General features: G+C 42.5%; 1 long non-coding RNA gene across 1 annotated transcript in view; it reads right to left on the minus strand.

Annotated features, from left to right (window-relative positions):
• Positions 1 to 2417: 2417 nt before the first annotated feature.
• Positions 2418 to 12067, minus strand: part of LOC129009943 (uncharacterized) — a 91287-nt gene continuing 81637 nt past the window's right edge. Inside the window, exon 4 of the long non-coding RNA XR_010122625.1 lies at positions 2418 to 3066. This is a non-coding gene — a long non-coding RNA (uncharacterized LOC129009943). The remainder of the gene's footprint in view (positions 3067 to 12067) is intronic.

Below are 12067 nucleotides of genomic sequence, written 5' to 3' on the forward strand. Positions count from 1 at the left end.
GTTGGTATCTCAGGGAATCACACACACTCTATAAGTCAAAAGCACTGTTAGAGGCAACGAGATGATCATAGAAGATTTTCAGTTTCTCACTGTTAAAAACAAAAATCATCAAGCAAAACCACTGTAACAATAACAAACACTCCTTTCCCAAATAATATATTAAATGTGTTTCTCATGGACACATCCTGGAATCCCCATGGGAAACATGGCCCCCATGCCCCTATCAGTGCCTATAACCATCTCCTCCTTTCCCAACCAAAATAAACAAGTGCCCCCTATCATATTCCAAAAGCAGAAGTAGGTATCTGATGTCATCAAAGAATAATGTACAACCATAGATACAAGATTTGCATGAGCTGAAGTAGGACAAGAAATTCCCCACACAGGATCTATTATGGTCAAGAAAGGACAAGAATGGGACCCAGGCCAGAAAGAATATATTCCTTTTGACCTAATAATCTTCTCTTTCTAAATATCAGTGCTACTGTCAGGATCTCTATATTAAGCTAGAGCTGTTAGTCATTTACACCTTAATGTGGATTAGTTTTCTCTGCTGTCTTTTCTCCGGAATGTTACATGTTATTGGTTATTCTACAAGAACAAAATTTTAGTTGAATGGCTAAAGAGAGGAATGATTTTAGAGCACATGAAAGGAGTACCCAGAAAGGACAGGACAGGGTAGGGCCTTGAACTTGAGGACTCTGCATATGGCTGCAAAGGGTCACCAAGCTCTTGGCATTTTTGAATGAGGAGAGGAGAGTGTAGATGGAGAAATAATTAAAGGGAAGTGCTGAAAGAAAGGGATGTGGCAAGACACATTTTGCATAATTCATAGATTTGCCTAGGACTATCTGGATGCCTAGTGATGAAATGTGAAGAAATACAGACAATTTGGTATTTCCCAGCTATGTAACAGGAAATTCCCTGTATTCTCCTATATTTAAATAAATTAAATATATGAGATGTGACAATAAATACAAGGGCAGATTTTTTTAAGCAAACACACATGTATAGACACACAAATGAGTTATTATCCCTTTCAAAGTATTCACCCATTTTAATAATGCAAACCATTTTGGAAACTCCTCTTTTAAAATTGACACATATCTTTTGAAAAGCCAGTGCTAACACAACAGCATTCTTTCTGAAAGTGGATTTCATTTGTTGAAAGAGTCAAAAGTTGGCTGGGGGTAGTGGCTTACCCGTTTAATCCCAACACTATGGGAGGTAAAGGCAGGAGATTGCTTGAAGCCAGAAGTTCAAGATCAGCCTTGGCAACATAGCGAGACCCTATCTCCACACACACAAAAAAAAGTCACTGGCCTGGCACAGTGGCTTACACCTGTAATCCCAGCACTTTGGGAGGCTGAAGTGGAAGGATTGCTTGAAGCCAGAAGTTCAACACCAGCCTGGGCAATATAGCGGGACCCCATCTCAATAAAAAATATAAAATTTTGAAAAAGTCATTTGGAGCTAAATTTGCCAAACAGAAAGGATGATCAATAAGAATGTTCCATTTTTGGTAAAAAATGAAGCATGACTCAGAAGTATGTGCTCTAGTATCACACTGGGCCACAATCCCTCTTCCACCATTTTATTAGCTCTGTGAACATAAGCAAGTTATGAAATCATTATTTGCCTTGGTTCTCTCATCTATAAAATGCAGATGATAATAATACCTACCTGATAATGTTGCTACGAGATTAAATGACATAATGCATATAAAATACTTACATGGTACTGTAAGTATACATGGTAAGTAAGTATACATGGTACTGTATAGGGGCAGATGCCAAATAAATAGTAATAATGTTAGTAGTGGCAACAGCAATAATAGTAGAAGTGGCAGCAGCCACAGTAATATGTGGCTTGTAAACTTAAGGAGGCAATTTTTAAAATATATAGCCTCCCAACTAGCAAATTTCAATAACTGCACCAATTTGCATGTGTATTCTGACATATTTTTAATCTTCTTTTTTTGTTTCTTAACCCATTCTTATTTAAACTCAGATGGCACTATTTTCCAAAGAGCTCCCTCCAGTCAGTGAAGAATATTCAGAGAGGCATCTTCTGTATCAGTGGTTTAAAATTATTGTACCACTACATTAGAATTCATTAAGATGCTCTATTATCTAGACATGTCAAATTATATGTCTTGTTAATTCACAATAAAGATGTATCAAGCAAATGCCAATCATTTTCTAAAAACTGCTAAAACAGATTAAATCAGTCACTGACTAAAATAGATCTACTCAATCAATGTATAATTATTGACCATAAATTTTGGGCTGTATGGGCTGGCCTCTGGGGTAACAACCAGAGATATATGGATGAACCAAACAGATACAGCAGACCAACAGGAAGTTCTTGGATTCTCGAAACTACTTCCAGTTAAGGGACACACACACACACACACACACAAATATATAGGGCACCTCTGGAAGAACACTCCATACACTAGCAATAGTGATTGTCTCTGGGGAGCAATCATTTAATACTGCTTTGAACTGTTCAAGTTACCTTATGCATGCATTACCTTTTCAAAAAGTAAATAGAAGTTAAAAATTTAAACTTTTATATACAACAAAAAATGGAGTAGTTTCTTCAGACCTGCTATGCTGATTCACATCTATGTTAATGATGTGAAATCTGTGTGATTACCTCTTCACTTAGAAAATTAAATCATTCACTTCAATATAATACTGTTATTGATCCCAGTCCATTAATTACTCCTAATTTTCCTTGTAAGCACATAATAACAGCTGTGCAACCCACCAGTCCACATGCCACGGTGATGGCCTGTTGAAATGCTTTGCTAAAGAATTTGGTCATGGAGGGGTTATCAGGATATTGTCCTCTGTCTGGGTAACCATTTCCAAAGCTGGTGAGCAGAGTCTAAAGCCAACTCAGCATAGCCATCCAGCATCCTCCTCATCCATCAGCTGCGTGCCTCCCCAAGGTGCTAAGCAATGACCTTCCTCCATGAACACTGAGGCCCATTTTCTTCTTTGAGGCTCATTGCTATGTTCTCAACTCCAGAGAGGAGTATGTCCTTCAGGTTTAAACCTGTCAAAAAAAAATTCCATAAATCAATCAGCAAACATTTATAAATCATCTCCCACATTCAAGGTACTGTGATGGATGTTTCAGGGATGTCAAGAAATATAAAATGTGGTTTCTAAACTCTAAGAGTGTATCGTCTAGTTAGAGAACTAAAACACATAAAAATTCAAAACATGGAACCACACAAGTAGAATACTAAAAGTACCAAATTAAGAGGTTAAGGGGGAAGAGGCAATAATATTTATCAAATGGCTGTGCACTGTGCTAGGTGCTTCACATGTCCATTTCACTTAATCATCCTTCCAGTTCCACTTTGAACTCCATTTTATAGACTTGGAGGTGAAGAAAGTTGCCTAAAATCACACAGATGATCATGGCAGGGCCTGCATTTAAAGTAAAGTAAGTCTGATTCCAAGGCCCTGCTCTTCTGACTCAAGCTTTGTCTTCCCAATATGTACCACGCTCCCCATAGAAAATAAGTGCTCTAAGGATTAATTGAAACAGTTATCACTTTGAGTGGTAACATAAGGCATCATGAACAGGATGTGAAATTTGAGAAAAGCTTTTAACGGGTTAAAAACCCAAGGATGAGTAGAATGTTATAAGGTAAAAGGAAGGAAGAAAAATCTATTTCCATTTGTAAGAAAGTGCCTGTACTACAGTGAAGATATGGAAGAGCCCAAGCTGGTGAGACGACCATTCAGTGTTGTGCCTGATCGGGTTACCTGCTCATCTCAGCACAAGTATACAGCATGGTCCTGGAAGTGCAGAGGTGCTTCAGGGACCAGCCAACCCATGAATAAGTGAGCTTTTCTTGGGAGGCAGTATTCCTGCGCATACAATAGGAAAGGCATGGGCCAAACTTCTCCAAGCCTTATATCTTCGCAGGGATTCTTGGTGTATGTCAGTGGCCCATCATACAAAACCAACAATTTTACTTAATTATAGGTAATGAATATATTAAAATGAACATATAGATATTTTGGAGTGGAATCCAGCATTAACATGGATTTTGTTAGCACAAGGTATTAATGTAAATGCCATGCTTGTAATGGGCCCCATGAGCTCTGGCCCAGACAGCTGGGATTCATAGTTTGTACTCCTCTCCCATTGGGGGTTTCTCAGGGTGAGGACTGAGAGGTGCTGGTGTGGAGGAGACACACATGTGGCATAGCACATGATATTGTGGAGGCAAAAAGAGAGGAAAAGTGGGTCTACAATGGCCCTCCAGATCTCCATGTTCTGATGTCTGTTGTCATCCGTACTCTCATGTTGTTTGTTTCTTGCATTGACTAATGAATAAAGTTCTCATTAGGAACACTCCATGCATTGCTAGGTCCTGATAGTCATCTTTGGCTTTGCACTTAGTCTCATATCCCACATCTGATCCATCAGCAAATCCTATTGTCTCTACCTTCTAAGTGTACCCAGAATCCAACAGTGTCCCCACCTGTACTGCCAACACCCCATCCCAATGTTCACCGTCACTCCCCTGCTTCATCGCCACCATGGCCTCACAGTTGGCATCCCTACCTCTGCCCTTGCCTGAGAGAGTCTACTCTCCACAGCAGCCGGGGTGCTCATGTGATAACATGCATCACATCATGAGGCTGCTCTGCTCCATGCCCCCAGGAACAGGCTATCCCCCTCAGAGTAAAAGCCCAGGACCTCCAAATCGCCTGCAAGGCCCCACTGGTCCTTTCCAACCACCCCATCTGTCCTCCCTTCTCTCACCATTACCCAGCCACATTGCCTGTTTACTGTTTCCGAGGAAGGCACCTCCCTCCTCAGGGCTCTTGTACATTCTGTTTGTTTTCCCTGACAGGCCCTTCCTCAGATATCCATGTGGCATTACCCTTTCCGTCTCTAGACCTTGGCTCAAGTGTCACTTTTTCAGGGAGACCTTCCCTAACCATCCCCAACATGCTCTGCTATCTGATCTGCTATCAACATCTGACAATCCACTTATTAAACACGTTTATTGCCTGCTTCCCTCCACCAAAATGTCAGTTCCATGAGGGTGAGGATTGTTATTTCACTCATTCCCAGCTCCTTGAGCAATGCCTGATGCATCTTTGGCATGCAACAAATAATAGTCGAATAAATTCATCTACCTGGTAGTCCTTGGCTGGAAAAAGTTTTTGATTTTTTGTCTTTATAAAGCAAAGATGAAACTAAACTACCTGCCAAAAAGACAAAGAGAAATTGCATTTAAATAAAACTTAAAACAAGTTGCAGAATTTGCATAGTATAATCTCATTTTCAGTTTTTAAATTGTATGTGTGGGTATATATTATTGAACACTAACTGTATGCTAGCAGCTTAATAAATGGACTATACATGGGCTATGTACTATACTCTTATATAAATGTTCATAATTGCATAATAAAAGCACTGGAAAACACGTACCAAACTGTTAGCAAGTGTGGGAGTGAGGTTTGAGGGAGTGAGAGAAGACTAGCTTTTACTTTACACCATTCTTCATTAATTGAATGCTTTACAATGGAAATATTTTATAAATACAAAAAGAAAAACATCTGAAGAAACTCAATTATCAGCGCCATTTCTATTGAAAATTTTTCATCTTGCAGTTTTAACTTCTCACAGAATCCTTTCCTTTGGACTTGAGGCCTCTGAGCCTGTGCTAATTGCACTCATCGTCCTTGGCGACCATAGAAAATATTACAGGTGTCTGTGCTACCCAGAAAGCAAAGGGTTGTGGTGCTTTCTTTTTTACTTTGAGTTACATTGCAACTGGCACAGTTATGAAATGAGAAATATTACACACAAGATTGCCACAATCCCCATTTTTGGTCTATCTTTGTGTCCCATACATTCTTTTAAGATTTCTATCGCCTCAGTATTGTCGATTTCCACATCCACAGCCTAACAACGTGGTGCAATCGCCCTTTGCGACGCCGCAGACCAACAGAAGGATGCTGCCCTGCTGCAGTTTCACAGCACACCCGGTCTTTCCGCTTCAGCTGGACAGAGGCCCAGCCAGGCCGTAGAGAGGATTCCGAAGGTCTCTCTGCAGAGGCCCGGCCTCTCAGACCGAGAAGGCTCCACCCAGGCAGGAAAGGACACTGTATGTGGGGCAGTCCGCCTGGGCTCCATGGCTTGTGTTTGTTGCTGAATTGGGCAATGTGGGCTGCGGTTCACAGGGCAACAGAGACTTCACCACCTATCACATCGGGGCTGGTGCAGCTGAGGAGGGCTGCTTCTGCCTCTCGGTGACCACGCCCTTTCCCAGGCTGGGCCCACAGGAAGTCGGGCCGGGAAGGGAGGAGGCACTGCGAGCTGTGGGAACCACACCGGCTCCTTCACTGCTGACAAAGATCTACTCCACCCCCACCGAGAAACTAGCTCAGAACCAGCTTTCCTCCTCCTCCGCAGCCCTCATGCCCTGAATGGCTGACTTGGGGGATGTTTACACTCATTTTTTTCATACTTAAGGGGGTGTGGGTGCCAGATCAACTTGCTCACCACTCAGACCGCACACAAGAAGCCTTATGTTGAAACTTGTTCAACCTCCAGTAATCAAGTCATGCAAGTGGAGAAAACTAGATAGCATTTCACACACACATATACATACACAGGCATATATAGACACATATATATCCATACATATGTGTATATGTGTGTGTGCAATTATCTTTACACATATATTTAAATTTTTTATATATATATATACACACACACACATATATATAATTTTAATGCTAATAATGCTTGCCAAATGCTTGGTTTCAGTTGACTGCTGGTGGAGTGTACAACCTTGGTACAACCTCTCTGAAAGGCAATTTGACAACAAGATATCAAAAGCCTTAAAGGTTTTCATATCCACAGTAATTCCACTTCAAAGAATTTAATTTAAAAAAACGTAAAATGTATATACAAGGTTGTTCCTTCTAAGGTTACATCTACAAGTATAGACTAATTTAAAGCCATTCAAAATAATCTTTTGGAAGGTTTTTAAGGGGATAAAAAAGTCACTGTAATAAATGAAAAGCCCTACATTTATATAAAAATGGACATAATCTCACATAAAAATATGTGTGTGCATATGTATATATGCATGTGAGTGTTTCTGTGTACACAGAGAGAAGGAGCACTTCCTTTCTCTTGAACTACCCTCTCTGCCCTTGGCTTCCAATCACTGCATTCTTTCCTAGTTTTCTTCCTAGTCCACTGGCTGCTCCTTTGTTCTCCCACATTGCATCCTTCTCCTCTTCCCAACCAATCCATATTGGAGGGCTCAACCTCTGTCCTCAGACCTCCTGGCCATCTACATGTCACTCCTGAGACCATCTCCTCTACATCCTCTCTATGCTGATAATCCGCCAGATAAAATCTCCCTGCCTGTCCTCTTCCCCTAAGCTCCCGACTAGAAATCCTCGCTCAGGTGTGAAATTCTTACTTGGCCTTCTTATATCCAAAATGGAACTTTTGATTTCCATTACTGTCTCCTCCCCCTCACACACACACACACCTGCTTCTGTCTCATTGTTTCCCATCTCAGTAAATGGATCATCATTTCACAAGAGATGGGACTAGAAACCAGGGCATCATATGCTTGTTGCCTTCCTTCTTCTCTCATACCTTACATCCAACCCATTAGTAGTAAGTCCTGTTGTCTCTATGTTCAAAATGCGCACCAAATCCAGCCCCTCTCCTCATCAGCACTGCCCACTCCTCTGCAACCAGCATCTCTCCCCTAGACTTCTATGAGAGCCTCCCCATTAGTCTCCCTGAATTCACACTGCCTGCCTACAATCTGTTCTCCATAAAGCAACTAATGATCCTTTTATAAAATAAATTACATCGGAAGGCATGAAACCTATAAACAAAATGTTAAAAGTTATCCAGGAATGATGAGATTATGGGCTGTTCTTATTTTATTCTGTCTGCTTCTCTACTATTTGTCAAATTTCTAACAATAAACACATTTCACTTTTACCAGTAAGAAATCAAAATGTTGTTTTGAAAAAAAATAAAATTACAGGTTTCAGGCTGATAGGGTAGGAGTTTAGCTCCCATGAATCAGCCCTGACAAACCAATACCAAGCAAGCTACAGAGCAGTAATGAGTTCCCAACCTCCAAAGGCTGCAGCAAGAAGCAAGGAAGAATGTCCTAAACCAAGGCAGCAAATACATGGCACTTGTGATGCCACTTCTGCCTCGAATACACATAACAGACATCACTAAATGACTGGCACCATTGCCAGCTGAGACTGGATGCAGCCTCACATCCTTCTTAACATAGAAGCAGCCGCTATCATTCAATTAGGGTTGACACTTACATATTTACCATCTGTAATAAGCATTCTATCCCAGGATTGTGGAGTTAAATTATTATGCTCCTTTATAAATGAACGTAATGCACTCAATATTTTCAAGTTACTTTTACATCTAAAATCTCATATACCTTCACAAAACCTCAGAAGGTAGGAAGAGCAGGTATTTTTTTAATTTTTATTTTTACTTTAAGATCTAGGGTACATGTGCAGGATGTGCAGGTTTGTTACATAGGTAAACGTGTACAATGGTGGTTTGCTGCACCTATCAACCCATCACCTAGGTATTAAGCCCAGCATGCATTAGCCATTTTTCCTAATAAGAGCAGATATTTTTACCCCCCTTTTAATAGAATTGAGGACCATGACAGTTAAAGTCACACAGCAGAGCCCTGGTCTCCTCATGGCCACACTCCCCTGTGCTTTTCTGTGGTTCCCATAAACCTCTGCAGGCTCTGAGAGAGGTCAGAACCTCATATCACAGCAGAGATAAATGTAGGGGCCAAGGATAGCACCAAACCTGGAGAGAGATGGGCCCACAAGTGATGCATAGTCCGTTACTACTGACAACTTTGAAAATAAATAGTGAAGAAACAGATGAAGGGACATTCACAAATTTCATAACAAAAGCCATCATCCTCTTCAGGGGCAGGGCCTCTAGAAGCCAAACATGTTTTTTGGTCACCATAGTAACCATGAACTGCCTGCCACCCGTCCATTTGACCTATTCTGAAGTAGTTTTTTTTAAGGACTCCCAAGCCTGCAAAGAACAGATTGCTCAATTGGCTTTAGCATCTTTTCACACTTTGCTGTTCCCTTCTCTGCGGTTGTACACAGGTTCAATGCCCAAGAAAAATGAAGTATCCACATGACCGCCACGAAGCGGAATTCAAATTTCCATGGCTGTCCCATCCGTCTGAAGTAAGCTGCTTACTCCATAAGCCACTAAGCAATTCTAATTGCTGTCAGAGATAGTTTGACTCCTGTCCTTGGCAAGCCAATTCATGAAACTCCTAGGGCAGGAAATAAGTGGAGAAAACTCATATTCCCAAAGGAATGGGTGTGGTGCTCTCAAACAGAAAAGACTGTCATGCAGATTCCTTTCTGTAACATACAGGACCACGTGGCAACATCAGCAACTGGAGAAGTTTGTCTTCTCTTCAGTCCCCGCTTTGACTTCCTTCTCCTCACACATACACATCACCCTCCCATTGATTGCTCCACCTGCTCCCCACCCTCCTAAGGCATTCTCTGCCTCCCCTCTTCAGATACCCCCAAAGGTTGGATCCTTTATATTATTTTCTCACCTTTATGCCTTTTTTGTAATAAAATACTCTGTCTCTTTGGTGGATATGCAAGTGGGAAAGCCATCCTTTGACTAGTGAATTTTTCTGATATTATAATAAGACTAATCCTGATCCAAACTCGTTCTACATATTTTCTATTTTATTATTTATTTATTTATTTTTGAGATGGAGTTTCACTGTTGTTGCCCAGGCTGGAGTGCAATGGTGCAATCTCGGCTCACCGCAACCTCTGCCTCCCAGGTTCAAGTGATTCTCCTCCCTCAGTCTCCCAAGTAGCTGGGATTACAGGCATGCGCCACCACGTCCAGCTAATTTTGTATTTTTAGTAGAGACGAGGTTTCTCCATGTCAGTCAGCCTGGTCTCGAACTCCCAACCTCAGGTGATCAGCCCGCCTCGGCCTCCCAAAGTGCTGGGATTACAGGCATGAGCCACCACGCCCTCCCCGCTCTTTCTACATATTTTTGATGCAGGGGTGGAGTGGGGGTAAAGGAAATGTAGAGTCCCTGGATCACGCTGCCAGCCCTACCTCCTTTAACCTTATTCTGCCCCTATCTGCCTTAAGACCACAGCCCCCAGGATCCAGAGAACTTTGCTGCAAGAATGTCTTTACCCTGCCCCCAGCCACTCTACCTGCCCCTACTCTTGGCAAAGGACAGCCTAAGACCTTCAGATGTGCTGGGTGACAGTGATTACACCATAGCGCATACCACTGCCGAATAAATGATGGGCTGAAGTCTGAATCCCAGGACTGGAACACCGTGCTGGGCCTCCCACTTGTTAATGATATGAGTGGACTCTAATTTCTTCTTCAGGATAATAATTGCTACCAAGTACTGTGTGCCCATATGATATTAATCTAGCACTGTCAGAGAATACCATGAATACCAATTATAGATGCTAGAGAGGCAAAGGGAGATGAGAGAAACAAAGTGTGGTTTGGCTGAATGAAAGCTATACTGTATCAATAAATTGTTTATAGGGTGTTCCTTATTGCTATGCAACCCAATAATAATTAGGTGCTGTATTCAAAATGTGCCACACTAAGTTTGTTGTAAATTTAATTCAGTTATAACAACTGGATCTATGCTGGGCCATTTGCTCACCATCAAAACAAAAAAAAAAAGGACACCCTTCATCCCCCTTCCAGGAAAAAGAGAAACGGTATCACTAACATGCCTCATGTTACAGTCTCCTGAGTTGTCCAGCTCCCCATTTGCACTTTTCTGTATTACTCCGTGCTACTCACAAACCTCCCAGCTCCATGGATCCCATAAATTCCCAGGTTTGCTCAGGGGCCCAGACTGGGCAAAGGGAAATAGGTCCCGCTGGGCAGACAATGATGTGGCTTAACTGCACTGACAAATGCTGATCAAATGGCTGGCATTCCCCAGTGGGAAGGGAAAGCAAAGAAAGGGAAGCAGGCAGCAAGCAGGTGGGTGAGAAGGAAGTTGTTTGCACTTGAAATGGTCGGTGACAAGATATTCCCATAAACCACCAGATGTCATTCAGATCTACTGTCATCCTAAAAATGGCAGCTCCGGAGCCTGCCTGTTTCAGGAGCGAGGTTTCACATCTGGGTCAGCCACTAGGCTGGATGTCAAAACACAAGGAAACATGATAACTCGGGGAGTGTAGTCATATGTTTGCTGCCTGATAATCATAGGGTCCCAAAACAACAGGCTTGGAAGGAGTCTAGTCCCCCACATCCAGAAGGGAGTATTCGGTCATAGGGTTAAGACAAAACCATGCACAAGAACTCACCATGTGGATTCCCCACTCCCAACTCCACTCCCACTCACAAATATTTTAGACATACTCTGCCAGGGCAGGGAGGCCTATCCCGGTGTCCCATCGAAGCGAAACTATCATGGGCCTCCCACTGCCCTAAGAGTGAAATCCAAACCCATGACCAGGGCCTGCAAAGCCTGGCAAACCTCTCCTGGTGCTGCTGCCCCCTTGTTCACCTGACTCAGCCCCTCTGGGCTCCTTTCCACCCCTTTTCCCTTTCTCAGAGCCTCTGCACATGACGTTCCCTCTGCCTGTACCTCCGACACCACCTATCCTCACAAACAGCCCCAGTTCTGCACACATGTCCCAGGGCCTTCTGCTCCTTCAGTCACTCAGCCAATGCTATGGAGGCCCGCAGTGCCCAGGCACAGCAGTAAACAGCAAAGCCCTGCCCTTGTGGAGCTTACATTCAAGTTGGAGGAGACTGGAAATAAACAAATAAACCAGGGAAGAGTATAATAGTCTGTCAGCTGGTGGTAAGTACTGTGGAGATGAAAGCACAGCAAGGAGTGAAGGGGGTAAGCAAGGGTGAGGGAGGGGGTACTACTTCCTTATCAAAAGATCTTTCCCGAGGTTCTCTTTCTTAGCCTTCATCTATTTCCTTCCTCATG

Source organism: Pongo pygmaeus, chromosome 10 (genome assembly GCF_028885625.2).
Source record: "Pongo pygmaeus isolate AG05252 chromosome 10, NHGRI_mPonPyg2-v2.0_pri, whole genome shotgun sequence".
Taxonomy (NCBI): Eukaryota; Metazoa; Chordata; class Mammalia; order Primates; family Hominidae; genus Pongo; species Pongo pygmaeus.